This window comes from Scyliorhinus torazame, chromosome 8 (genome assembly GCF_047496885.1).
Source record: "Scyliorhinus torazame isolate Kashiwa2021f chromosome 8, sScyTor2.1, whole genome shotgun sequence".
Classification (NCBI taxonomy): domain Eukaryota; kingdom Metazoa; phylum Chordata; class Chondrichthyes; order Carcharhiniformes; family Scyliorhinidae; genus Scyliorhinus; species Scyliorhinus torazame.
The window spans coordinates 245290021-245303567 of record NC_092714.1 but is presented as its reverse complement, the minus strand read 5'-3'; the positions used below and the strand labels follow the sequence as shown (position 1 = coordinate 245303567).

At 47.1% G+C, this 13547-nt stretch overlaps 1 non-coding gene across 1 annotated transcript; it reads left to right on the top strand.

The window, feature by feature from the left end:
* The first annotated feature begins 4563 nt into the window (after positions 1 to 4563).
* LOC140428994 (U2 spliceosomal RNA) lies at positions 4564 to 4758 on the top strand. The gene has a single exon (XR_011948973.1). It is a non-coding gene; the product is annotated as a U2 spliceosomal RNA (small nuclear RNA).
* The last annotated feature ends 8789 nt before the right edge of the window (positions 4759 to 13547 follow it).

Genomic DNA, 13547 nt, shown 5'->3' with positions numbered 1-13547 from the left:
TGTGTTAGGTGCTCAGGGAGCCCAGCAAATCACACCCATATGTTCTGGGCATGCCCAGCGCTGGAGGAATTTTGGAAGGGCGTAGCGAGGACGGTGTCGGGGGTGGTAGGATCCAGGGTCAAACCGGGCTGGGGGCTCGCAATATTTGGGGTTGCAGGGGAGCCGGGAGTGCAGGAGGCGAAACAGGCCAGTATTCTGGCCTTTGCGTCCCTGGTAGCGAAGGATTCTTCTTCAGTGGAAGGATGCGAGGCCCCCAAACGTGGAATCCTGGATCAACGATATGGCGGGGTTTATTAAATTGGAGAGGGTGAAATCTGCCTTAAGGGGATCGGTGCAAGGGTTCTTCAGGCGGTGGCAACCGTTCTTGGACTTCCTGGCAGAACGGTAGACAATGGTCAGCAACAGCAACCCGTGGGGGAAGGGGGGGGGGGGGGAGGGGTGGGGGCGGGGGGGGGGGGGGTTCTATTTTATTTTTGGTTGTTTACACTGGGGGATCTGAGGGGGTGTATATATTTGCTATGTTTGCTATGTGTTAATTCAGGGTGTTAATTTATTATTTATGTATAGGGGGAGGGGGGCACGGGGGTTGTTTTATTTTGTTCTGTATTTAATTCTATTGGGTTCCTTTTTCATTTTGTTGTTGATATTTTGTGAAAACCTCAATAAAAATTATTTTTAAAAAAAAGAAGTCCTGGACGGAGGGTAACTCCGAGTCCAGAACTGGCAATATTTGGGGTATCGGAAGTTCCGGGGGCCAAGGTGGGGAGGGGAGGCTGATGTCCTGGCCTTCTCCTCCCTGGTGGCCTGGAGACGGATTTAGCTGGGATGGAGGGACACGGAACCCCCGAAGACAGGAGTGTGGGTCAGCGATATGGCAGGGTTTCTCAGTCTGGAGAAAAAATCAAGTTCGCCTTGAGAGGATCAACTCAGGGGTTCGCCCAGAGATGGCAACCGTTCATCGATTTCTTCAAGGAAAATTGAACGTCAGCAGTAAGGGAGTGGGGGGGGGGGAGAGGAAAAGGGAGGGGGAAGAAACAGGAGGCATGGCAATGTTAGATAAGGACAGGAAACTTAATATACAGGTAATTCAGGAATAGGGCAGGGGAAGTAGGGGACATTGTTTTCTGTTTTTTGTTCGTTAAGGTGTTTTGCGTGAGTCCGCCAGTGCGGTTGTTTAGGAAATGTTAATGTGTTAAACTGTGAAAATGACAAATGCTTCAATAAAATATTTTCCAAAAAAAAAAAGAAATCCCACCCTGTGGATTCGGCTGTCTGCGTTTCTCAAATTCCTTGCCTTTGAAAGTTATCATTTGTATAGCCTAACTGTTTCTGATATGACCATTTGTACCTCAATGGGGGCGATCTTTCCAAAAAGGAACACGATTCCCCCGCGAGCACGTTTAGCCGCGTGTTTCCCAGCACTCGCAGTGCCGAGAAACACAAGGCTATTCAACGCTACTCATGTTGAATAAGGGGCCTGAACAGGGAACGCGTGGCCGAGGCCGCACAGAGACCCGGTTTTTACAATGGGGAGCTCCGTTTGTCGGAACTTCCCGTTGTAGCGAAATCAGACGCCATTTTTAAATGCCGCTCCATCTCCGAGGCCCACATATAAAATCTCCGACCTGCCCCCCAGCCTGAATGCAACATGGCCGTGTCCCCTGTTGAATCTCGCGAGGCGTTGCGTACCCGGTGGATCCTGGGAGAGGGGTCTCCCGGCTTTCACCGGCCACGGTGCACCGCAGTGAGCTGCTTTTCCGGCGCAGCGTGGCCGGAAGATCACACCCAATGTCTCTAGACACCTGCTAATCTTGCCACTGGGCAAATCACATCTCATTATTCCGCTTGTCATCTGCTCGTCATGTTACTTGTCTGTTATTCTGTTTTCATCTCAATTTCAACTGTTAACCTCGTTAACTTCCCAAATTCCTAACCAGCTTGACTGAAATTCTTCAAAATCCATTCACTTCCTGACACCACTTCTAGCAGCCACAATTAGCCTTCCTTTTGAGGTGCAGACTACCTTTGAATAACTCCAACCAAAGGTGCCAGTGGGCACCCAGTTGATTTGTGCAGCCAATGCAATGCATGCATTGCATTGACTGCACACAGAAATCAGGGAAATCAGAATGCAGAACAAATTTAACATGCTGTTTGCAGTGTAATGAATGGGTGCAGATTAATTGCAGACTGCCATTCCTACACCCACTTTTGGCTTATTCAATTTAACTCCCATAGCCACTAATGTTTTGAGGATCTGCAAATCTACAATTGGGATATGCAAACCAGATGTTGCAATGTTTAAGAAGAGAGAGCTGCTTCACTGCTGCACGTTTTCTGGAATCCAAATTAAACAGTCAGTATACAAGGAGCTTAAGAACAACTACAGTTATGGCTCTGGCTCGATATAATTTAAGACAGAGATGAGATGAGGGGGAATTTTCCCTCTCAAAGGGTTGAGAGTCTTTGGAACTCTTCATTAAAAAGAGGACAGTAAGAAGTCTTACAACACCAGGTTAAATTCCAACAGGTTTGTTTGGAATCACTAGCTTTCGGGGCACTGCTCCTTCCTCAGGTGAAGGAGCTGTGCTCCGAAAGCTAGTGATTCCAAACAAACCTGTTGGACTTTAACCTGGTGTTGTAAGGCTTCTTACTGTGCGCACCCCAGTCCAACTGCGGCATCTCCACGTCATGGCTTAAAAAGCGGAAGCAGTGTTTTTGAATATTTTTTAATATAAATTTAGAGTAACCAATTATTATCTTTTTTTTTTCCAATTAAGGGGCAATTTAGCGTGGCCGATCCACCCACCCTGCACATCTTTGGGTTGTGGGGGTGAAACCCACGCAGACACGGGGCGAATGTGCAAACCCCACACGGACAGTGACCCAGGGCCGGGATATGTTTTTGAATATTTTTAAGGCAGGGGTGAAAGGTTATCGGGGATAGGCAGGAGTGTGGATTTGAGGTTACTATCAGATCAGCCATAATCTTACTGAATGACAGAACAAGCTTGAGGGGCAAAATGGCCCACTCCTGCTCCGAATCCACATGCTTGTATAATCCTGAAGGAATGATTAGAACATAGAACATACAGTGCAGAAGGAGGCCAGTCGTTCCATCGAGCCTGCACCGACCCACTTAAGCCCTCACTTCCACCCTATCCCCGTAAACCATCCTAACCTTTTTGGCCACGAAGGGCAATTTATCATGGCCAATCCACCTAAACTGCACGTCTTTGGACTGTGGGAGGAAACCGGAGCACCCGGAGGAAACCCACGCAGACACGGGGAGAAGGCGCAGACTCCGCACAGACAGTGACCCAGCGGGGAATCGAACCTGGGACCTTGGCGCTCTGAAGCCACAGTGTTGGCCACTTGTGCCACCGTGCTGCCCATAGATTCTGGCCCCATAGTGTGAATAAGTTAATCCATTTAATTCCATATAAATGTTGGGTCTTCCTTAGTTGTGTGGCTTTGCTTTCTCTGAGCTGAAAGAATGTTTTCATTCTCACTGGAGACCGAACTGGAAATCAGAAAATTCCTCAAGTGTCCCCATGAAATGGTTCTCCTTTGCCCCTGGAAATTGAGCTGTTAACTCAAGTTGAGTTGAATAGAGGAAAGCTCCCACAGTCACACTGTCATCCTGCAGCAACCAGATAGGAGCATTCCCTAAACCACCGGCACCCTGATTGATGAGCTCTCTGCTCTCTCACTACTTTGAGAAATCAAAGCCGGTCAATTCTTGAAAACTTCAAGCAAAGGCAGAAAATACTTGAAACGTTCAGCAAATTGGGCAGCATCTGTACTCCAGGAGGCTCGGCAAGTCTGCCACACACAGAGTTACACGCAAGCACTGGGAAATGAAGGGTGTGGATTTGAGTTCCATTTCATCCACCACCTCAATGAAAAGTTCCAAGGGGGGGGAAACAATATTCACAGAGAATAAGAAAGTCCAGCAGTGAATTCCAATTAGTCAGTTCCCAGACTCGCAGTGATAATAATAATTGTCACAAGTAGGCTTACATTAACACTGCAATGAAGCCACTGTAAAAATCCCCTAGTCGCCACACTCCGCACCTGTTCAGGTACACTGAGGGAGAATTCAGAATGTCCAAATTACCTAACAGCACATCTTTCGGAAACCACACAGACATGGGAAGAACGTGTAGACTCCGCACAGTGACCCAAGGGTCTTGCATAGAAAGGGTTAATGTGGAACAGGGCACAGTACCAGTGATGTAAAGGAATACATGATCCAGGGAAGAGGGCTGATGCCCTTACTTTTGCTTTCCTAATCGCCCGCCGGAGAATCCTGCTCCGGCTGGCGATCAGCAGCACCATCCACAGCTGCAGACAGGCTGGCAGACCTGTCGGAATTTCTCACCTGGAGAAGATCAAATTCACTATCCGAGGGTTAGAGGATGGCTTCCAGAAAGTATGGAGGCCATTCATCAACTTGTTCCAGGACCTGTTCAAGGCCTATAGCCAATAGAGCGAGGGGAGAGTGGGGGGATACACGGGAGCCAAAGAGACTGCAGGGAACAGACAGGGATGGGAGGTGGGATCGCTTCTCGGCCTTTTGGCTAAGATCAAGTGTCTGTAGATTGAGCCTTTGGGTTCAGATCTGGTATGTCTCTCTTGTGGGGACCATAAATTTGATTCAATTTGAATTAGTTTTTTGGAGCAGGCGAGGAGCTGGATTAGGGGTTCACCCCTGACCCACACTCTGAGCCCTGGCTTGGTAACTCAGAAAAGGAAAAAAATTTTAAAATAAAAAAAAAGGGAAGGGAGGTGGGGTGAGAGATGTCAGAGAGACAGGCACAGTGTTTAGCACAGTGGGCTAAACAGCTGGCTTGTAATGCAGAACAAGACCAGCCGCGGGGGTTCAATTCCCATACCGGCCTCCCCGAACAGGTGCCAGAATGTGGCGACTTGGGGCATTTCACAGGAACTTCATCAAAGCCTTCTTGTGACAATAAATGATTATTATTATTATTAGATGGGGTAGGCTGGAAAACGGTCGGTGCAGAATCAGAGGGCCTAGAATAAGGCCACAATAAACGGAACCCCCAAAGAAGCGGGGAAAACAAGATGGGGGAGGGGGAGGAGAAGGTGGGTGAGGCCAATCAACAAGGTGGGGTAGGGAAGGGGAAAACACCGCACACATGCAAATAGAAGATAACTGCCCATTGTATAATAAGCGACCCCGGAAGGGACCCTGAAGCAACAAAATAAGGGGACTGGGGGTGATAAAGGGGGTGGGGTGGATGGATACAGAGGGAAATGACTGGTATAATGTAACCAACACATATACCCTCATTGAATGCACAGTGTATGAAATGTAAAAACTTAAATTAAAACATTTGTTTAAAAAAGGAACACACGACCCCAGTCTAGAGGGTGGTCTTGGATGTGTGTAGAAACAAGCATGGTGCCATCTCCTGGCCTAGACCTATAAACACGGGGTGAGATTTTCCAGCGGCTAAGGCAGTGCATGTGGTTCTCCATTGGCCGCCAGCAGGATCTTCTGGGCCCGTCAATGTGTACGGCATTTTGCATGCATCACCCTTCCTGTGGCCTGAGAACCCTTCGGCAACACCAGATGGTCCTGCCAGCAGGAAGTGCTAAAAAAACCCCGCTCTGGTGTTAAACTACAGAAGACTCAGAATCTCTTCATGGCCCAACTACACACAACATCTGACAACATGGTGGCAGCTATCGGAACAACCCAGAACGCCTCACAAGCTGGAGAAGAAATTCAAAATCTGGAAGATTGAAAGAGCAGCATTCTGACCTGACGAGAAGCACCAGAAGCGAAGGCGCAGAAGGAGATCGCCAGAGAAACGCTCCAAAGTTGGACTGGAAGCAGAAGGCAGAAATAAATCTCCACACTGCAGCAGAAGACTCCATTGAATCCCACGGAAACCCTGCTTCAATGCCCTGAGAGTGCAGTCAGAAGGCCTAGCAGGGTGAGCTAAACAGAAACTTCAGTTCTTCGCCTGAACAAGATTTTACAAAGCTTTTAAGTCACCAAGTCAGAATTGCTGTTTTAAAAAGCACCACGAACAATCCCAGGTTCCGAGTCAGTGCCTGAACACATGGCGACCGAGCTTTTTCCAAATGAATTTATTTTTAAAATATCGGCATTTCAAACCTCAGCAAAAGCTGGGAATTGACAGTTTCAAGACCTGAGCACCCTCAGATGGTGTGGGGAAGACCCAGAACAGTCAACCTAGGGAATCATCGCTGAAAATCTAAAACATAGAAGTCACAAATGCCATTACTGATGAGTGGCTGGGCTAGAGGAAGGTGAATGGATAAAAGAACTGATTGGAATGACAAAATTACTTATCTAAAGGGTGTTTTATCTAAAGGGTGTTTTAACCAACAGTCGTTAGCACTGCTGCCTCATAGGGCATGGGACCTGGGTTCAATTCCAGCCTTGGATGGCTGTGTGGAGTTTGCACTTTCTCCTTCTGTCTGATTGAGCTTGCTCCGGGCGCTCCAGTTTCCACCCACAGTCCAAAGAAATGCAGGTTAGGTGAATTGGCAATGTTAAGTTGCCTCTTAGTGTCCAAAGATGTGCAGGTTAGGTGGGGTTATGGGGTTACAGGCGGGGGAGTGGGCCGAGGTAGGTGCTCTTTCACAGAGTCGGTGCAGACTCGATGGGCTGAATGGCCTCCTTCTGCACTGTAGATATTCTATGATTCTATGACAACAAAAATACAGATTCTAGGAAGGAGATAATAGAACAATAGTTAGCCAAGGAAGTGAAGGATAGTATTAAACTAAAAGAAAAAACATATACTGTGGCAAAGATTAGTGGTAGACCACAGGATTTGGAAAGTTTTAAAAACATACAAAAGATGACCAAAAAATAAATAGAGGGAGAAGATAAACTCTGAGGGTAAACTAGAAAGTAATATAAAAATGGACAGCAAGAGCTTCTTCAAAGATATAAAAAGGAAGAGAGACATCAAAGTGAACATAGCTCCATTATAGAATGAGACTGATGAATTATAATGAGGAACAAGGAAATGGCAGAGGAGTTAAACAAATATTTTGTGTCAGTCTTCACAGTGGAAGACACTCATAACACTCAAAAATAAATAATCAAGGGGCAGAAAGTGGGGGAGGAAATAAATACAATAACATTCACTAGAGAAAATTACCAGGGAAACTAATGGAGCTGAAGGCCAATAAGTCCCCTGGACCTGATGGGTTGCATCCCAGAATATTAAAGGAAGTAGCTACAGAGTTAGTGGATGCACTGGTCCAAGTGTCCTCAAATTCTGAAAAAGTTCCAGAGGATTGGAAAACTGCCAATGTCGCACCTTTATTCAAAAAAAGGAGGGAGACAAAACACAAGTAACTATAGGCCAGTTAGCTTAACTTATGTCTTTGGGAAAATGTTAGAGTCTATTATAAAAGATTTAAAGCAGAGCATTTAGAAATGCACAATATAATCAAGCAGAGTCAGCATGGTTTCATGAAAGGGAAATCATGCCTGCAAATTTATTAGAATTTTTCGAGGTGGTAACAAGCAGGGTAGATGAAGGGAAACCAGTAGATGTAATATACTTGGATTTCCAACAAGCGTTCGATAAGGTACCACACAAAAGGTTACTTAATAATTATGAGCCCATTGTGTTGGGAGTAGTATATTAATAATGGATAGAGGATTGGCTAACAGAGAGTTGGGAGAAGAGAGGCATTTTTAGGATGGTAACCCGTAACTAGTGGAGTGCCAGAGGGATATGCGCAGGGGTCACAATTATTCACAATATATATGAATGACTTGGACAAAGGAAGTGAATGCACTATTGCCAAATTTGCGGCTGACAGAAAGGCCGGTGGGAAGGCAAGTGGCTACGGATAACACAGAGTCTACAGAGGGGTATGAACAGATTAGGTGCGTGGGCAAAAAATTGGCAGATGGAATACAATGTAGAAAAATGTGAAGTTCTGCACTTTGGCAGGAAGAATAAAGGAGCTGAATATTATTTAAATGGAGAAAGACTACAGAAAACTGTAGCACAGAGAGATTTGGGGGTCTTTGTGCATAAATCACTAAAAGCTAGCATGCAAGTTCAACACGTAATTGGGAAGGCAAATGGAATGTTGGCCTTTATTTCAAAGAAAATGGAATACAAAAATAGGGAAGTCCTGCTAAAACTATACAAGAGACTAGTTAGACCACAGCTGGAACACTGTGAACAGTTTTGGTCCCCATATATAAAGAAAGAAAGACTGTCATTGGAGGCAGTTCCAAGTAGGTCCACTAGGCTGACCCCCATGTATGGAGGGATCTTCTTATGAGGAGAGGTTAAGTAGATTGAGCCTGAACTCATTTGAGTTTAGAAGAATGAGAGGCGACCTTACTGAGACATCATGGACGGGATTCCCCAATAACGGGGCTATGTCCCCACGCCGGCGTGAAAACCGGCGCCAACCACTCCAGCGTCAACGGCCCCCGAAAGTGAGGAATTCTCCACTTTCTAGGGGGCTAGGTTGACGCTGAAGTGGTTCCCGCAACTCAGCCGGCGGCGAAGGGCCGGTGCGAGTTCGCGCATGCATGGAATGGGTGCCATATTTCCGTGCATGTGCGGAATGGGCGGCGTGTTTCCACGCATGCGCGGTGGTTCCCTTCTGCGTGCCGGCCCCCGGGCAATATGGCGGAGCCCTACAGGGGCTTGGCGCGGAGGAAAGAAGGCCCCCACGGAACCAACCCGCCCAACGATCGGTAGGCCCCGATCGCGGGCCAGGCCACTGTGGGGGACCCCTCCGGGTTTGGATCCCCCAGACCCCCCCTCCCCCCCAGGACGGCCCCCGCACACTTACCTACCAGGTCCCGCCGTGTGTGAGGTGAGTAATTCACGCCGGCACGACTGGGCAAAACCTGTCCGCCACTCGGCCCATCGGGGGCCGGAGAATCGGCAGGGGGGCCGCCGTCAACGGCCCCCGACCGGCATGGCGGGAATCCCGCCGGCGCCCGAAACACGGCGCCGGAGAATAGGGAAGCGGGGCAGGATTCGTGCCTCCCCCCTGGGGATTCGCCGACCGCGGCGCAGGGTCGGAGTATCCCGGCCATAAGATTCTCAAAGTGGAGGGATGGTGGGGGTAGGAGGGGCTGCCGTGGTGTCAGGGTAGATGCCAGAGGTTATGGGAGCGTCTCGGACCAGAGGGCATAATCAAAACATAAGAGGTCGCCCATTTATACAGAGATGAGGAGGAATATCTTCTCTCAGAGGGCAGTGAATGTGTAGAATTCTTTGCCACAAAGAGCTGTAGAGGCTAGGTCATTAAGTTTGTTCAAGACTGGACAGCACGGTGGTGCAGTGGTTAGCATTGCTGCCTCACGGCGCCGAGATCCCAGGTTCGATCCCGGCTCTGGGTCACTGTCCATGTGGAGTTTGCACATTCTCCCTGTGTTTGCATGGGTTTCACCCCCACAACCCAAAGATGTACAGGGTTGGTGGATTGGCCACGTTAAATTGCCCCTTAATTGGAAAAAATGAATTGGGTACTCTAAATTTTTTTTTAAAGGTACCATCACCCCAACACAAAACATAGAGCTTCCCCACCCAAGCACATGGGTGATAAACAATACTTGGAAAGTGATCAGGAATAAGAATATGCTGATTATGTATCATCCAAATTGGACCAGGGCAATGAGGCCATAGCAAATCTAAACTACTACTACAGTATTTCAACATAGAAAAGGATCAAATCTTGTACTGTCCCACTTTTAAATCTTTAGCAAAGGTGAAAGGTTATAGAATCAGAAGATAAACAAAACTCAATGTCGTACTGTGCAATTATTTCCAAAGCAAACCAACATTAATTCTATAGATGAGACTTCAAGCCCCCATGATTGAATTTGAAATGTGATAGGTGGAAACAGCTGTATTTAAGGAATCACCGCTCTTACGGAGTGAAGGAGCTGATCGGTGGTTTCATTATGATGTGATATTCCAATTTATTGTCACCTGCACTGAGCATGAGTCTCAATTGCTACAAAGTCTGCTTTGCAACAGGTTTAGAGGTTTCTGTCCATGAGGTCACATTGATCACAAGATCCATTTCTTCACTAATCTTTAACAAATACTTACATTCTGTATTGTAATCTTCAACCGCATTCTGCCACGATCACATTTTTCCAATGTTGAAGAACTTAAAAGTCAGCCTGGTCTGTGCTGAGTTAGTTGATCTCAGTCATGAGGATGCTACTTGTGAACTGAGAAACCCTAACCTAGGCCTGTATTAAGAAGGTGGAAATCGGGCAGCACGGTTGCGCAGTGGGTTAGCACTGTGGCCTCACGGCGCCGAGGTCCCAGGTTCGATCCCGGCTCTGGGTCACTGTCCATGTGGAGTTTGCACATTCTCCCTGTGTTTCACCCCCACAACCCAAAAGATGTGCAGGCTAGGTTGATTTGCCATGCTAAATTGCCCCTTAATTAAAATTTATAAGTAAAAAGAAGGTGGAAATCAGAAAGGGTTCCCATTTCTAATTAATGTCTGGCACATGTCAACATCAGGTAAGAACAGGATCAGTTTTAAAAAATAAATTTAGGGGCAATTTAGTGTGGCCAATCCACCTAATTTGCACATCTTTGGGTTCTGGGGTTAAACCCACGCAGACATGGGGAGAATGTGCAAACTCCACACGATGTGGAGATGCCGGCGTTGGACTGGGGTGAGCACAGTACGAAGTCTTACAACACCAGGTTAAAGTCCAACAGGTTTGTTTCGATGTCACTAGCTTTCGGAGCGCTGCTCCTTCCTCAGGTGAATGAAGAGGTCTGTTCCAGAAACACATATATAGACAAATTCAAAGATGCCAAACAATGCTTGGAATGCGACCAGTAGCAGGTGATTAAATCTTTACAGATCCAGAGATGGGGTAACCCCAGGTTAAAGAGGTGTGAATTGTATCAAGCCAGGACAGTTGGTAGGATTTTGCAGGCCAGATGGTGGGGGATGGCGCATTACATTCATCCCCCACCATCTGACCTGCAAAATCCTACCAACTGTCCTGGCTTGATACAATTCACACCTTTTTAACCTGGGGTTACCCCATCTCTGGATCTGTAAAGATTTAATCACCTGCTAATGCTCGCATTCCAAGCATTGTCTGGCATCTTTGAATCTGTCTATATATGTTTCTGGAACATACCTCTTCATTCACCTGAGGAAGGAGCAGCGCTCCGAAAGCTAGTGACATCGAAACAAACCTGTTGGGCTTTAACCTGGTGTTGTAAAACTTCACACGGACAGTGACCCAGAGCCGGGATTCGAACCCGTGTCCTCAGTGCCGCAGTCCCAGTGCTAACCGCTGCGCAACATGCCGCCATCGAACAGGATCAGGTTTAGCTGTGGCATCCCAGAGGTTAGAACATAGAACATTACAGCACAGAACAGGCCCTTCGGTCCTCGATGTTGTGCCGAGCATTGTCCGAAACCAAGATCAAGCTATCCCACTCCCTGTCATTCTGGTGTGCTCCATGTGCCTATCCAATAACCGCTTGGAAGCTCCTAAAGTGTCTGACTCCACTATCACAGCAGGCAGTCCATTCCACACCCTAACCACTCTCTGAGTAAAGAACCTATCTCGGACATTCCTCCTATATCTCCCACCCTGAACCTTATAGTTATGCCCCCTTGTAACAACTACATCCACCCTAGGAAATAGTCTCTGAACATCCACTCTATCTATCCCCCTCATCATCTTATAAACCTCTATTAAGTCACCTCTTATCCTCCTCCGCTCCAAAGAGAAAAGCCCTAGCTCCCTCAACCTTTCCTCATAAGACCTATCCTGCAAACCAGGCAGCATCCTGGTAAATCTCCTTTGCACTCTTTCCAATGCTTCCACATCCTTCCTATAGTGAGGTGACCAGAACTGCACACAATACTCCAAATGTGGTCTCACCAGGGGCATGTACAGTTGCAGCATAACCCCACGGCTCTTAAACTCAAGCCCCCTGTTAATAAACGCTAACACACTTTCGGCCTTCTTCATGGCTCTATCCACTTGAGTGGCAACCTTCAGAGATCTGTGGACATGAACCCCAAGATCTCTCTGTTCCGCCACATTCCTCAGAACCCTGCCGTTGACCCTGTAATCCGCATTCAAATTTTTTCTACCAAAATGAATCACCTCGCATTTATCAGGGTTAAACTCCATCTGCCATTTTTCGGCCCAGCTCTGCATCCTATCAATGTCTCTTTGCAGCCTACATCAGCCCTCCACCTCATCCACTACTCCACCAATCTTGGTGTCATCGGCAAATTTACTGACCCACCCTTCAGCTCCCTCCTCTAAGTCATTGATAAAAATCACAAATAGCAGAGGACCCAGCGCTGATCCCTGTGGTACACCGCTGGTAACTGGTCTCCAATCTGAAAATTTTCCATCCACCACCTCCCTCTGTCTTCTATGTGATAGCCAGTTACTTATCCAATTGGCCAGATTTCCCTCTATCCCACACCTCCTTACTTTCTTCATAAGCCGACCATGGGGAACCTTATCAAATGCCTTACTAAAATCCATGTATACGATATCAACTGCTCTACCTTCATCTACACACTTAGTTACCTCCTCAAAGAATTCAATCAAATTTGTGAGGCAAGACTTACCCTTCACGAATCCGTGTTGACTGTCCCGGATTAAGCTGCATCTTTCCAAATGGTCATAAATCCTATCCTTCAGGACCTTTTCCATTAACTTACTGACCACCGAAGAAAGACTAACTGGCCTATAATTACCAGGGTCTTTCCTGTTCCCTTTCTTGAACAGAGGAACAACATTCGCCACTCTCCCATCCTCTGGTGCTATCCCCGTGGACAGTGAGGACCCAAAGATCAAAGCCAAAGGCTCTGCAATCTCATCACTTACCTCCCAAAGAATCCTTGGTTATTCCCATCTGGCCCACGGGACTTGTCGACCCTAAGGTTTTTCAAAATTGCTAATACATCCTTCCTAAGAACATCTACCTCCTCCAGCCTACCCGCCTGTATCACACTCTCATCCTCAAAAACATGGACCCTCTCCTTGGTGAACACTGAAGAAAAGTATTCATTCAACGCCTCTCCTATTTCTTCTGACTCCATGCACAAGTTCCCGCTACTGTCCTTGACCAGCCCTAACCTCACCCTGATCATTCTTTTATTTCTCACATAAGAGTAAAAAGCCTTGGGGTTTTCCTTGATCCGACCCGCCAAGGACTTCTCATGCCCCCTCCTAGCTCTCCTAAGCCCTTTTTTAGCTCATTCCTTGCTACCTTGTAACCCTCAAGTGACCCAACTGAACCTTGTTTTCTCATCCTTACATACTCTTCCTTTTTCCTCTTGACAAGACATTCAACCTCTTTTGTGAACCATGGTTCCCTCACACGGCCATTTCCTCCCTGCCTGACAGGGACATACTTATGAAGGACACGCAGTATTTGTTCCTTGAACAAGCTCCAATTTTCATTTGTGCCTTTCCCTGACAGTTTCTGTTCCCATCTTATGCTCCCTAATTCTTGCCTAATCACATTATAATT